A 14,394-nucleotide genomic window follows, 5' to 3' on the forward strand; every position below is an offset into this window, starting at 1 on the left:
TGAGTTCTCCCCACAGGCAAGTGGAAGGCCCTTCCGTGGGTATGGAACTGTCCTCGGTCCCAGGTTGGAGGAGATCAGAGACAACGCATGCTGGATGCCCTGAAGATGAGAGAGCTCTGCTTCCATCTCGCAGCCGGGCCTCGATGGACCTCCCTGGCCAGTTCGAATACCTGAATGTAAGTGGGAGAACTCCCCTGCAGAGACCCAGGCATGTGGGGATGTAGCCTTTTCCCACATTGCGACAAGCAGGGCCCCAGGGGGCACATTCATGTAGCCAATGTTGATGTGGCCCACTCCCAACCGGCCTAGAGAGACCTCTGAATGGACAAAGGTGGACGACAGAGGGTCGGTTGCAACCCCACTGCCAAGCCTCAGCCCTGCATCGTCCTGGAAAGCCCCACCTGGGTGAGCTTTCTTCCCCGGAGTGGGGCGGGCGTAATGCCAGTGGATGCCAGGACCCCCCAAAAGCCCCAGATGGGGTCCTGGTTCAGAGTGTCACAACCACCCTCCCACGGATACCATATCCAGTCATACCGCCCCTGCCGCAAGCGCCGGTGCCCTTCTCCCCATTTGGGACCGTGCCAGGCAGAAGCCTGCAATGACAGCTGGTGCCAACCCTGACTGTGCGGCCGAGGGCTCGTCCACCTCCAGGGCCCCCGAAGAAGACCAGCGAAGTCACCGAAACTGGGATGTTTGGGCTGCAACTGTCCGAATCTCCTCCTTCTTCCACGGTTGCTGAGGTATCACCGACAGAGGGTTTGACTCCAAGACGGGATGAGGGAGGCAGCGGCGGCGGCGACCCAATGGTGAGTGAAGTAGTCCACCCCTGCAAGGGAGACTACCCCTCCAGGTTCTCTGAGGGTGCCGAGAGAATACCTAGACCCAGAAAGGGTGTTTAGCAAGAAAGAATGCAACAATCTCCCCCTCACCAGCTTACGGACTGTGCAATAAAGTTCGAGGCAAGAGCCATGCTCCCGAAACCTAAGATGTATTCCATGTCCCTGAAGGAAATGGGGGAGTAAGTATAGAGATGCCAACCTGGAGAGGGTGTTCAGCCAGCCAGCAAAACCAAGGCTCGCAGCCCCCGTGGTATTCAAAGAGAAGAAAGACAGGGAGTTCAGATTGTGTGTTGACTTCCATGGGATCAATGCCATGTGCGTGCAATACCTCTACCCCCTACCCCTCATAAAGGACTTGCTGAACCACTTGTCCAACAGCAAGATATTCACCAAGCTGGACTTCAGGGAAGCCTTTTATCACATCCAAATCAGGGAGTGGGATGAGTCGAAAACTGTCTTCAACTGCACGCTGGGAAGCTTCCCATTTAAGGTGATGCCCATTGGACTGCAGGGCGTCCCCACGGTCTTCATGCAATACATTAACGAGGTACTCCAGCCCCACCTGTACAAGGGGATGCTCGTTTATTTAGATGACATTCTCATCTTTAGTAAGACCCTGGAAGAGCACATGAAGCTAGTGCGACACATTTTGGAAAAACTCTTAGCTGCCAAACGATATGAAAAGCTTTCCAAATGTGACTTCCACAAGACTTCACTAGACTACTTAGGATACCGTATCTCCAGCGACGGGATAGAGCCAGGGAAAGTTAAAGCAGTGCTCGATTGGCAGCCCCCATCCACCCACAAGCAACTGCAAAGCTTCCTGGCTTTTGCCAACTTCTACAGGCAGTTCATTCTGGCATTTGCAGAAGTAGCCTTGCCACTGGCCTCAACTACTAAAAACAGTTGCGACGCCCATCAAACCAAAGCCAAACCAGCCCATTGGATGGATGATAGACTGCCAGAAAACTTTCAAGAGATTGAAGCAACTATTTGCCCAGGAGCCAATCCTGCAGCATCCCAACCCAGAGTGACAATTTATCATTCAGTCGGGACGCTAGCGATGTGGCTGTGGTGACAGTGCTGTTGCAGGGTGATGAGAAAGGCCAATTCCTGCCATGTGCTTATATTTCAAATAAATTTACTCCAACTGAGAGGAGATGGGCCATCTGGGAGAAAGAGGCCTATGCTGTTCTTGGGGGCTGCTTACTTGGAGACAATTCCTAGAAGGGAGCAATGTACATTTCGAAGTGTGGACAGACCATAAGAACCTTGAGATCCTGAAAACCCGTAGGAAACTCTCACTCAAACAGGTGCGATGGGTGTAATACTTGTAACAGTCCAAGTTTGATCTGAAGCACATTCCAGTGGGAAAAAAACCTACTGGCTGATGCGCTGCCCAGGAAGCCGCAATATGACAGCCAATGAGAAGAGGAGTTCCACTCCATCATCCCTTCCTCACCGAAAGAAGTGGTGGGTGTATCCCTTTCAAAGGGTGAACTGGCAGCACTGATCGTCACAAGGGGCCAAGCCCAGAGGTCAAGTGCCTGGAGCCAAGGGCAGTGGACCGAAAACTGAAGGCAGCCCTGCCCAACGACCCCTGGCTTAATGACAACAAGGAGATCCTGACCATGAGAGAAGGCTTGGCTTGGAAGGGGTCCAAATTGTACGTGCCTGCCAGCCTTAGATTGGAAGTCCTCCAACGAAGTCACGACTCCAAACTGGGAGAACACTTAAAAACCCTTCACCTTAAACGAAGGCTGATTAGGAAGGGAATCGAAAATAGATCGGCAAGTGTTGTATTGCCTCTGTACAAATCAATGGTGAGACTACCTTTGGAGTACTGTGTACAGTTCTGGTCACCACACCTCAAGAAGGATATAATGGAACTGGAAAAGGTGCAAAAAAGGGCGACAAGAATGATCAAGGAAATGGGGCCCCTCCCTTATGAAACCAGGTTGCAATGCCTTGGTCTCTTCAGCCTTGAAAGACGGCGTTTAAGGGGTGACTTGACCAAAGTGTATAAAATCCTGCATGGGATAGAAAAGGTGGATACAGAAAAATTCTTTTCTCTATTACACAATACTAGGACGAGGGGGCCCTCCCTAAAGCTCATAGGTAAGACAGTGAGGACAAATAAAGGGAAATATTTCTTCACCCAGAGGGTCCTTGGTTGATGGAATTCACTTCCAGAAGAGGTTGTGACAGCTGTCAGCCTAGATAGCTTCAAGACAGGATTAGACAGATTCATGGATGCCAAGTGTATCGGTGATTATTGAAAAGGGTGTCCAAGTGCTGCCTCTATGTTGGTTGAGGCAGGCAGGGTTCCCTTGGGTACCATTTGTTGGGAGTCAGGGGAAAGGGAGGGTTTTGCCTTCTCTTTCTGCTCAAGATCCCCATGGACAATTGGTGGGACACAGAATACTGGACTTGATGGGCTTTGGCCTTATTCAGCATGGCTCTTCTTAGGTTCTTATATTCTAAGGCAATTTTGGGGCCAAAGATGAAGGCCAAAGTGGAGGACTACGCGAAGAGCTGCACCACCTGTTCAACCATAAAGCACAGGTCCAGAAAACCACAGCAAGTAGCCAATCCCAGCAAACCCTGGGAAGAAATAGCTATGGACTTCCTAGTTGATCTCCCAGACAGCAAGGGGAATAATACAGTGATCTGGACTGTCATCGATTTGTTCTCCAAGCAAGCTCATTTTGTCGCCTGTTCCGGATTACCGTCCGCCAGACGCCTAGGAAAATTGTTCCTCAACACATTTACTGCTTACACATACTCCAAAAAGGGTCATCTCTGATCAAAGGGTGCTGTTCATCGCCAAGTTCTGAAGGGAATTCTTACATGCCATTGGATCTATACAGGGACTCAGCTCTACCAATGGCGCAGCGGAACATGCGGACGCAATGTTGGAACAATACGTCCGTTGTTATGTAGACTACCAGTAGAATGATTGGGTGGAGCTGCTGCCATTTCCAAAAGTAGACTAACCCCTTTCTAGATCACCAGTGGCAAAGAGTTCATTCCCATGCTGGAGCTACCTACCGATACCCCCACCACCACTGACTGAGTGGATGGAGAAGCCAAGAAAAGGATGGGAGGACACCAAGAAAGCACTAGTTGGAGTGGCAGAAGCCTATAAGAAGCAAGCAAACAAGCGCCAATCACTCCACACACACCTTCTGAGTGGAAGACAAAGTCTTCTTGTCCACTAAATACATTTGCTTGGGAACGCCCAGCAAAAAGCTAGGGCATAAATTCATGGGGCCTTTCCCCATGGTCAAAATTATCAATCCCCAGTCACTGTGCAGCTTGCATTGCGTAGGCAAAGTTGGCATGTGGACTTCAACTCCCAGAATTCCTGAGCTAGCATGATTGGCTCAGGAATTTTGGGAATTGAAGTCCATGAGTCATAGAAGAGCCAACTTTGCCTACCCCTGGCCTAGAATATTGGGGAAGATCCACCCAGTATTGCAGCTTACTAAAGCCAGTGAGCGGGTTTAAATTGAGACCTCAAATTCAGCCACCTCCCTATGGTCGTACAAGGGAAGATGCATTATGAAGTGAAAGAAAACTTTAGATCCCAGAATCTTTAGGGGTCGGTTGCAGTATCTAATCCATTGGAAGGGTTACCCTTTGGCGGAATCCATCTGGGTGAAGAGTTGGAGAGCTCAAGCTGACAGATTGATTAAGCAATTCCATGATAAATACCCAGACAAGCCAAAGAGTCCCTTTGTAGGGGGGAGGGGTGGTTGACAATACAAAAAACTAATCCCCTACTAGGTATTTCCTTTCTCTTTGCAGGACACGCTTTTTTCCTGAGGGGAGGCCGCCTGTCAAGCCGAAACCAGAATGCTTGGAGATTTTGGCCTGCCACATTATGCAATGTTCTTTTGGAATGTTTCTTGCTGTGGGAACTTGAGGGGGGGGTGGCTGCATGCCATGTCACATTCCTTTTAGGTTCTCAAGGTCAGCTTTTGTTCAGCATCTGGCTGGAAGCTGCTGGGAGTTGCAGGATACCCTGGCAGAAGATGTTATGATTCATGTGATGGGCTTGTGGGAGGAGATGCAAGGAAACGAACTCTAACGCGGGTGGAGATACCCTCGTGACTTTAGATTCGGATTTCTCCAATTGTGCTAACGTGGCTCTGTTAATAAATTGGAACTTTGAAAAAGGTGAAGCCTTGGACTCCGATTTATTTTTCGGATGCTATTTGGAATGCTGGTAATAGAAGCATGGGTAGAAAGTACCTCAGAGGTCTTCTAGTCCACCCCCTTGTTCAGTATTGGGACCCTATGCTGGAATCATAGAATCATAGAAACCTTCCCTGGACCCAGCCATTCTCAACAACTACCGTCCAGTCTCCAACCTTCTCTTTATGGGGAAGGTTGTTGAGAAGGTGGTGGCGCTCCAGCTCCAGCGGTCCTTGGAAGAAGCCGATTATCTAGGTCCTCAACAGTCAGGATTCAGGCCCCGCTACAGCACGGAAACTGCTTTGGTCGCGCTGATGGATGATCTTTGGTGGGCCCGGGACAGGGGTTTATCCTCTGTCCTGGTGCTTCTTGACCTCTCAGCGGCTTTCGATACCATCGACCATGGTATCCTTCTGCGCCGGCTGGAGGGGTTGGGAGTGGGAGGCACTGTTCTTCAGTGGTTCTCCTCCTACCTCTCTGGTCGGTCGCAGTCGGTGTTAGTGGGGGGTCAGAGGTCGACCTCTAGGTTACTCCCTTGTGGGGTGCCTCAGGGGTCGGTCCTCTCCCCCCTACTATTTAATATCTACATGAAACCGCTGGGTGAGATCATCCAAGGGCATGGGGTGAGGTATCATCAATATGCAGATGATACCCAGCTTTACATCTCCACCCCTTGTCCAGTCAGCGAAGCAGTGGAAGTGATGTGCCGGTGCCTGGAGGCTGTTGGGGCCTGGATGGGTGTCAAAAGACTCAAACTCAACCCGGATAAGACGGAGTGGCTGTGGGTTTTGCCTCCCAAGGACAATTCCATCCGTCCATTATCCTGTGGGGGGGAATCACTAACCCCCTCGGAGAGGGTTCGCAATTTGGGCATCCTCCTCAATCCACAGCTCACATTAGAGAAACATTTTTCAGCTGTGGCGAGGGGGGCATTTGCCCAGGTTCGCCTGGTGCACCAGTTGCGGCCCTATTTGGACCAGGAGTCACTGCTCACAGTCACTCATGCCCTCATCACCTCAAGGCTCGACTACTGTAATGCTCTCTACATGGGGCTACCTTTGAAAAGTGTTCGGAAACTTCAGATCATGCAGAATGCAGCTGCAAGAGCTATCATGGGCTTTCCTAAATATGCCCATGTCACACCAACACTCCGCAGTCTGCATTGGTTGCCGATCAGTTTCCGGTCACAATTCAAAGTGTTGGTTATGACCTATAAAGCCCTTCATGGCACCGGACCAGGATATCTCCGGGACCGCCTTCTGCCGCACGAATCCCAGCGACCAGTTAGGTCCCACAGAGTTGGCCTTCTCCGGGTCCCGTCAACTAAACAATGTCGTTTGGCGGGACCCAGGGGAAGAGCCTTCTCTGTGGCGGCCACGACCCTTTGGAACCAACTCCCCCCAGATATCAGAATTGCCCCCACCCTCCTTGCCTTTCGTAAGCTCCTTAAAACCCACCTCTGTTGTCAGGCATGGGGGAATTGACATGTTCCCTCCCCCTAGGCTTATAAAATTTATGCATGGTATGCTAGTATGTATGATTGGTTTCTAAATTGGGGTTTTTTAAATTAACTTAAATATTAGATTTGTTTACATTGTATTGTTGTTGCTGTGAGCCGCCCCGAGTCTGCGGAGAGGGGCGGCATACAAATCTGATTAATAAATAAATAAATAGAGTTGGAAAGGACCTCCAAGGTCATCGGGTCCAAGCCCCTGCTCAATGCAGTATACATTAAACCATCCAAGAAAGATGACTGCCCAGTCTCTACTTGAAGACCTCCAGTGAAGGCGAGCCCACCACCTCCTGTGGCAAACAGTTCCACTGGTTTATCGCCCTTACTGTTAGAAAGTTTTTTCTGAGATCTCATCTAGATCTACTCTCTTGCAGTTTCATTCCATTGTTTCTAGTCCTTCCATGTGCTAATGAGAACAATGCTGATCCCTCTGCTCTGTGACAGCCCTTCAGATATTTGTAGACAGGTATCAAGTCTCCTCTCAGTCTTCTCCTTTGCAGACTAAACCTCCCTCGATCCTTTAACTGTTCCTCATAGGACGTGGTTTCCAGACCATTCACCATCCTTGTAACTCTCCTTTCAACTTGCTCCAATTTATGGCTCGTGATGGCGAACCTATGACATGTGTGACAAAGATGGTACACAGCCTCATATTGGGGGGCACGCAAGGCATTGCCCTATGTTAGCTCCAGCGTGCATGCACACACGAGCCAGCTGATTTTAGGCCTTGGGGGAGGCCGTTTTGCCCTCCAGAAGCTTCAGGAAACAGTAAAACAAACAAACCGGAAGTCCGTTTTTCTGAACTTCCGGTTTCATCGTTTTTTCGCCATCCCATGCTTCTGTGAAGCCAGCATGCATGCACAGGGAATGGGATATTATGCACAGGGGCAGTGCAGGCATTGCACATGCGTGGGGGTGCAGGAATGAGTGTGAGGACGTGAGTGTCTGTTAGCACACACACACACACACACACACACACACAAACCCTTTTGGCACACGAACCAAAACAGGTTCGCCATCACTGCCCTGCATCATCCTGGACAAATAGTGTCCCCTTTTTTTCTTGAAGATCTCCAGCAATGGAGCACCCACAACCTCTGAAGGCAAGCCACTGATTACCATAATTGTAGAAAGGGAGTAGAATGCTTGGCTGCATAGCTAGAGGTATAACAAGCAGGAAGAGGGAGATTGTGATCCCGCTGTATAGAGCGCTGGGGAGACCACATTTGGAATACTGTGTTCAGTTCTGGAGACCTCATCTACAAAAAGATATTGATCAAATTGAAGGGGTCCAAAGACAGGCTACACAAATGGTGGAAGGTCTTAAGCATAAAACTGATCAGGAGAGACTTCACGAACTCCATCTGTATAGTCTGGAGGACAGAAGGGAAAGGGGGGACAGGATCGAAACATTTAAATATGTTAAAGGGTTAAATAAGGTTCAGGAGGGAAGTGTTTTTAATAGGAAAGTGAACCCAAGAACAAGGGGGCACAATCTGAGGTTAGTTGGGGGAAAGATCAGAAGCAACGTGGGAAAATATTTGACTGAAAGAGTAGTAGATGCTTGGAGCAAACTTCCAGTAGACGTGGTTGGGAAATCCACAGGAACTGAATTTAAACATACCTGGGATAAACATATATCTATCCTAAGATAAAATACAGGAAATAGTATAAGGGCAGACTAGATGGACCAGGAGGTCTTTTTCTGCCTTTAATCTTCTATGTATCTATTGTTGTCTCTGACCTGCTTCCATCCATTCCTTCTTGTTTCATCTCACCTCAAGCTCAATTCCAACTCTTCACCAAACGATAGTTAAGCATAATGTGTACACTGCTCAAAAAAAAATAAAGAGAACACTTAAAAAAACAGAATATAACTTCAAGTAAATCAAACTTCTGTGAAATCCAACTGTCCACTTAGGAAGCAACACTGATTGACAGTAAAATTCACCTGCTGTTGTGCAAATGGAATAGTTCTGCAAATGAAATAGTCAATGAGAATATTTCATTCATTCAGCTCTAGGATGTGTTATTAGAGTGTTCCCCCTTTTTTTTTTTTTGAGCTGTATATATAAACCCAGCTTCTGTCTTTTCAACACTCAGATTAGATTGGTCAATATACACTGCTCAAAAATAAATAAATAAAGGGAACACTTAAACAACACAATACAACTCCAAGTAAACCAAACTTCTTTGAAATCAAAGTGTCCACTTAGGAAGCAACAATGACAATCAATTTCATCTGCTGTTCTGAACATTAAACTTTGTACAGAACAAATTATTCAGTGAGAATATTTCATTCATTCAGATCTAGGATGTTATTTGAATGTTCCCTTTATTTTTTTGAGCAGTATATATATAGTATACAGTGATCCCTCCTTTTTCGCGGGGGATGCGTTCCAAGACCACCCATGAAAAATGAATTTCCGTAAAGTAGAGGATATTTTTTTATGTATTTAACGAGTATTTGGACTTTTAAAACCCACCCTTTGCATTAAACAGTCATTCTATAATGTTTCTCAGCTGGAACTACATGTGATATCCTACCAGTTTCTTTAATAGAGTCCAGTAGTACTGTAGAAGAATTTAGTGAACTTTTAATGGATTTAAAATTTTTAATGGATTTAAGCCCCCTTTGAAAGCCCGTGAAATAACAAATCCGCGAAAGATGAACTGTGAAGTAGCGAGGGATTACTGTATATTAGAGCTACATGAAATGTTCAGACACATTTGGGTCACCGTGAAGCTTAATAGGAGTTGAATCCTCTTCACCCTCTTCTCATTTTGGCACCTTTTAAAACATAGAAACATAGAAGACTGACGGCAGAAAAAGACCTCTTGATCCATCTAGTCTGCCCTTATACTGTTTTCTGTATTTTATCTTAGGATGGATATATGTTTATCCCAGGCATGTTTAAATTCAGTTACCGTGGATTTATCTACCACGTCTGCTGGAAGTTTGTTCCAAGGATCTACTACTCTTTCAGTAAAATAATATTTTCTCATGATGCTTCTGATCTTTCCCCCAACTAATCTCAGATTGTGTCCCCTTGTTCTTGTGTTCACTTTCCTATTAAAAACATTTCCCTCCTGAACCTTATTTAACCCTTTAACGTATTTAAATGTTTCGATCATGTCCCCCCTTTCCCTTCTGTCCTCCAGACTATACAGATTGAGTTCATGAAGTCTTTTCTGATACGTTTTATGCTTAAGACCAGGGGTCCCCAAACTTTTTACACAGGGGGCCAGTTCACTGTCCCTCAGACTGTTGGAGGGCCGGACTATAAAAAAAACCTATGAACAAATCCCTATGCACACTGCACAAATCTTATTTAAAGTAAAAAACAAAATGGGAACAAATGCAATATTTAAAATAAAGAAGTAATTAAATAATTAAGTAATAAAGTAATTTATACTTCTTTATTAACAAGTAAATTTAAACTTAAATCAACAAACTCCCTCCATTTCTCCTTCCTTCCTTCCCTCCCTCCCTCCTTCCTCTCCATTTCTCTCTTCCCTCTCTCTTTTCTTCCTTCTCTCTCATTTGTTTCATTTTCCTCTCCCTCATTTTCTCTACCTCATTTTCCTCTTTTCTCTCTCTCTCTCACTCTTTCCATCTATCCCCCTTTCTCTCTTCCTCTCTATCTCTCCCTCTTTCTCTCTCTTTCTTTCTCTCTCCCTCTTTCTCTCTCTTCCTCTCTATCTCCCTCCTATCCTCCCCGCCCCTTGCCTCTGTACCGCCTCCTCACTCAGCAGCAGACCGCGGTGAGTTGACAGGAGATTCGGGAGCTTATTATATCTATTGATAAAATCTTGTGGGCTGCTGCGGGCCAGATAAATTGTCTCAGCAGGCCACATCCGGCCCCCGGGCCGTAGTTTGGGGACCGCTGCTTAAGACCTTCCACCATTCTTGTAACACAGGAAGTTTGCTAAAAAGACGAGCAGTCTTCTGTCGTTTCTCTCAAGACTTGAAACAGCAAGATGCAATTGACCCAGGGCCCCAAACCGAGTAGGATCCCACATACATGTTGTGAGCCGCCCCGAGTCTTCGGAGAGAGGCGGCATACAAATCTAAGTAATAAATAAATACAGAGTAGAAATACTGCAATAAAATTCAAAAGGATTTTGAGAGTTTTATTGAAATGAGCTAAAAGTAACAATTGAATGTTGACACAAATGCAGAGTTTTATCACTTTGGAAGCAAAAATCCAGTGAACAGAGACCGGGGGTATGTGGGCAAAATATTTTGGGGTATTAGTTGACCATGGAGTATGAGAAAATGGATGAGATGGATGCCAATAAAGGAAAGACTTTATATTAGCAGAAGTCTAAATTCCAAATGATAATGGGAAGTAAGTTAGGAAAGTCCTAGATGGAATCAAAAAAGGCAATGGCCATTATGGTCTGATCAAAGGGATTTCTATATGCACAAAACACACAAAATATGTGTAGCTTTGATGGCATTATCATAGCCGGCATCTTGATTTATTTTTTTTAACCGCGCTTTGCAGGCCCCACTCCTTTTAATGGCTTGATATGATTTTAATAGGCCTCCCAATCCTCACAAAACCCACAAAACTCTTTAACTCATTAAAGGAAATGTGTAGCCTAGATGAGCAAAAGCTAAGAAAGGGGAAATAGCCCTCTTCAAATATTTAAAAGGATATCTGGTAGACCAACCAGGCCCACTCGAAGAGGTGTGGACTTCAACTCCCAGAATTCCTCAGCCAGTCTGCATCCATTATGGCTGCCACATGCTGGCTGAGGAATTCTGGGAGTTGCAGTCCAGAGGCCTTGAGGTAAACAAGGTTGGGAAAACACAGACCTGGTCTTCATCCACTACAGGGGAGGTACAACAATGGCTTTAAGTCACAAAACTCAAAGATGCCAATGAAAGATGAAATATATTTATATCTTAGCAGCAAAAGCAGTTGGACAGGTGAACCCATATCCCACAGACAAGATGGCTATGGCTGTGTTAGTGGGCTGGGCGGCCATTGTCCAAGGTGCTTTAAACTGAATTTTTACCCATGGGGGGTGGAGTTGAGCTTGTTCAGTGGTTGGCCACAGGTTCTCCAGACACCACAGGTGTTTTTCATTCATTTCTGTGGCCTCCTAGGGAAGCTGACCAGCCTCTCTGCCAGAATCCAACAAACTAGGGTGTCCAGCTATGAGAAGCAGAAAAGAATTCCTCGGTCCCGCTTCTTGGTTTGCTCAGGAACTATGGTCTTCTTGGTTTGCTCAGGAACTATGAAACCCAGCAGTGGAAGGTCTAAATAAGTGGTTCTCAACCTGGGGGTTGGGACCCCTCTGGGGGTTGAACAACCGTTTCACAGGGGTCGCCTAAGACCAAGGGAAAAGACAAATTTCCCATGGCGTTAGGAACTAAAGCTTCTATTCTGGCGCCTTGGAACCTATTTCTATAATCCAACCAATCAGGCGTTTGCAGTGGGAGGTGTCCCTCTGACCTTCCTGCCAATCAGCTTAAAGCTCTGTTGGGAGAATTGGTGCTAGACTTATGGCTGGGGGTTACCACAACTCGAACTGTATTAAGGGCTCGCGGCATTAGAAAAGTTGAGAACCGCTGATCTAAAATGTAATGATTTACAGGGGAATCTTTAGGGTGGTGTGATTCATCTTCAGAAACAATGTTCCTCAACCCTGGTCACTTGAGGATTCTGGGAGTTGAAGTCCACCCGTGGTCAAATGGCAGAGGTTGATGGCCCTTATTTGGAGGCGCTGCAAAGAAGTGGCACCATGACTTCAAATCCAACCTGCACAGGTGAACCCAGAAAGGTGTGACCCTAGTGTGACAGCAAACCTAAATGAATGGGAGCCGCTCAAAATAATGTAGGAGGCAATATAAATCCATTTCTTTAAAATTTGCATTCCTAACCCTGACAGGCACTTTCTCCCTAGTCTGGGACTGCCAAACCCAGAATTCCCAGAGCGCTGGATGGTAAATTTTCAGATCTTCCGTATTTGTTGGAAACATGCATTTTTCCACCTGTGCCGGTCTGTCCATAGAATGAGTTCCTAAAAATTGAAAAGCAGGCAGAATTTCAACTCCGTCTCTATGGCTGCCATCTTAAATTTTCCAATCACAGCCAAGAGATTCTCCTGTACAGATCTAAGAAAAGTCCTCCCATTTTCTAGGGTTTAAAACAGGTAATCCTCAACTTAAGTCTGGCCACTTAGTGACCATTCAAGAGTAGGACTGGCCTGGAAAAGAAGGAGTTACAACCCTGTTTCAAAGGTCAGACCTCCACCCACTAGAAGTTACTTCCAGTTTTGAGCAAAGCCACACCACAGTGGACAGTGACTTAAGAAACACATTTGCTTAAAAAACACTGCAAAATGAGGTCTATAATCAGATCAATCAAATGACAGATCCCATTTAAAGCTGTCATGATATACCACTATATAGGCTCCATTTAAAGTAATCCTTTCGACCCCCAAATTGTGGTTGCTAACCAAAGCAGTTGTTAAGTGAGTTTTGCCCCATTTTATAATGCCGGTGTAAAGCAGAGCAGCACAACTGCTAGTAACACAGTTGTAACGTATGGCTTCCCCGTTGATTCGCTCGTCAGACGGTCGCAAAAGCAGATCATGTGACCCCCCCGAGACCCTGCGACAGTCATAAAATACATATAGTTGACAAGCGTCCAAATTTTGATCACAGCTCCAAGGGTTGCTTGGAACGGTCAAGCGTGTGTAAAACAGTCACAAGTCACTTTTTTTTTCCAGTGCTGAATTATCATTAAACGAATGGTTATAAATCAAGGATTACCTGAATGGTCATATGTCAAGGACTATCCATAAATGCTTCCATTGCTGATACGTACACCCAAAGGCAGAGGTCTTCAAACCTGGCAACTTTTAAGACTTGTGGACTTCAACTCCCAGATGGATATATGTTTATCTCAGGCATGTTTAAATTCAGTTACTATGGATTTATCAACCACGTCTGCTGGAAGTTTGTTCCAAGGATCTACTACTCTTTCAGTAAAATAATATTTTCTCACGTTGCTTCTGAACTTTCCCCCAACTAACTTCAGATTGTGTCCCCTTGTTTTTGTGTTCACTTTCCTATTAAAAACACTTCTTTCCTGAACCCTATTTAACCCTTTCACATATTTAAATGTTTCAATCATGTCCTCCCTTTTCCTTCTGTCCTCCAGACTATACAGATTGAGTTCATGAAGTCTTGTCTGATACATTTTATGCTTAAGACCTTCCACCATTCTTGTAAAGTCCACAAGTCTTAAAGTTGTTAAGTTTGAAGACCTCTGCCCAAAGGCTCAGCAGGAATATGGGAAGGAAGGGAATATGTGCATGGCCTTGGATTAATTTCCAAAATGAGCTTCCGAGCCCCACCCAAAAGAGAATCAAGTTATTTGCTGGGGGTGGAAAATTGGGGGAGGGGGGGCTAAGTGAGTGTCTTTTTTGGACCTCCAAACCAAAATAGCTGCCTAGAATCAAATGCTTCCAAAGGAGAAAGACCCCCTGCTCTTTTCAGCATGCGGCATCTTCGAAGCAACATAAACGGACGCAAAGCAGAACCAGGAGCCTGTTTGATAGGCGGAAAGCCGCAGAGCCCCAGGAAGCAGGACTGCGGGCACCGTTTTCCCTCGGCTAAGCCCTCTCTAAAATCTCGGTCAAGGGTCCCCCCCCATCCCGTCCCCACCCCGACAGGCCCTCCCAGACAAATGCAATTTGTGCTACGAGACCATTTCTTGGCACATGGGTTATTTTTCTTTTTAATCGAGTCCATTTTCAAATAGAGGTTTGTGGTTTGCAGGTCTCGCGTTGCCACCACCGGGCAGTTGAGTTGAAGGGGTG

Source organism: Erythrolamprus reginae, chromosome 1 (assembly GCF_031021105.1).
Source record: "Erythrolamprus reginae isolate rEryReg1 chromosome 1, rEryReg1.hap1, whole genome shotgun sequence".
Lineage (NCBI taxonomy): Eukaryota > Metazoa > Chordata > Lepidosauria > Squamata > Dipsadidae > Erythrolamprus > Erythrolamprus reginae.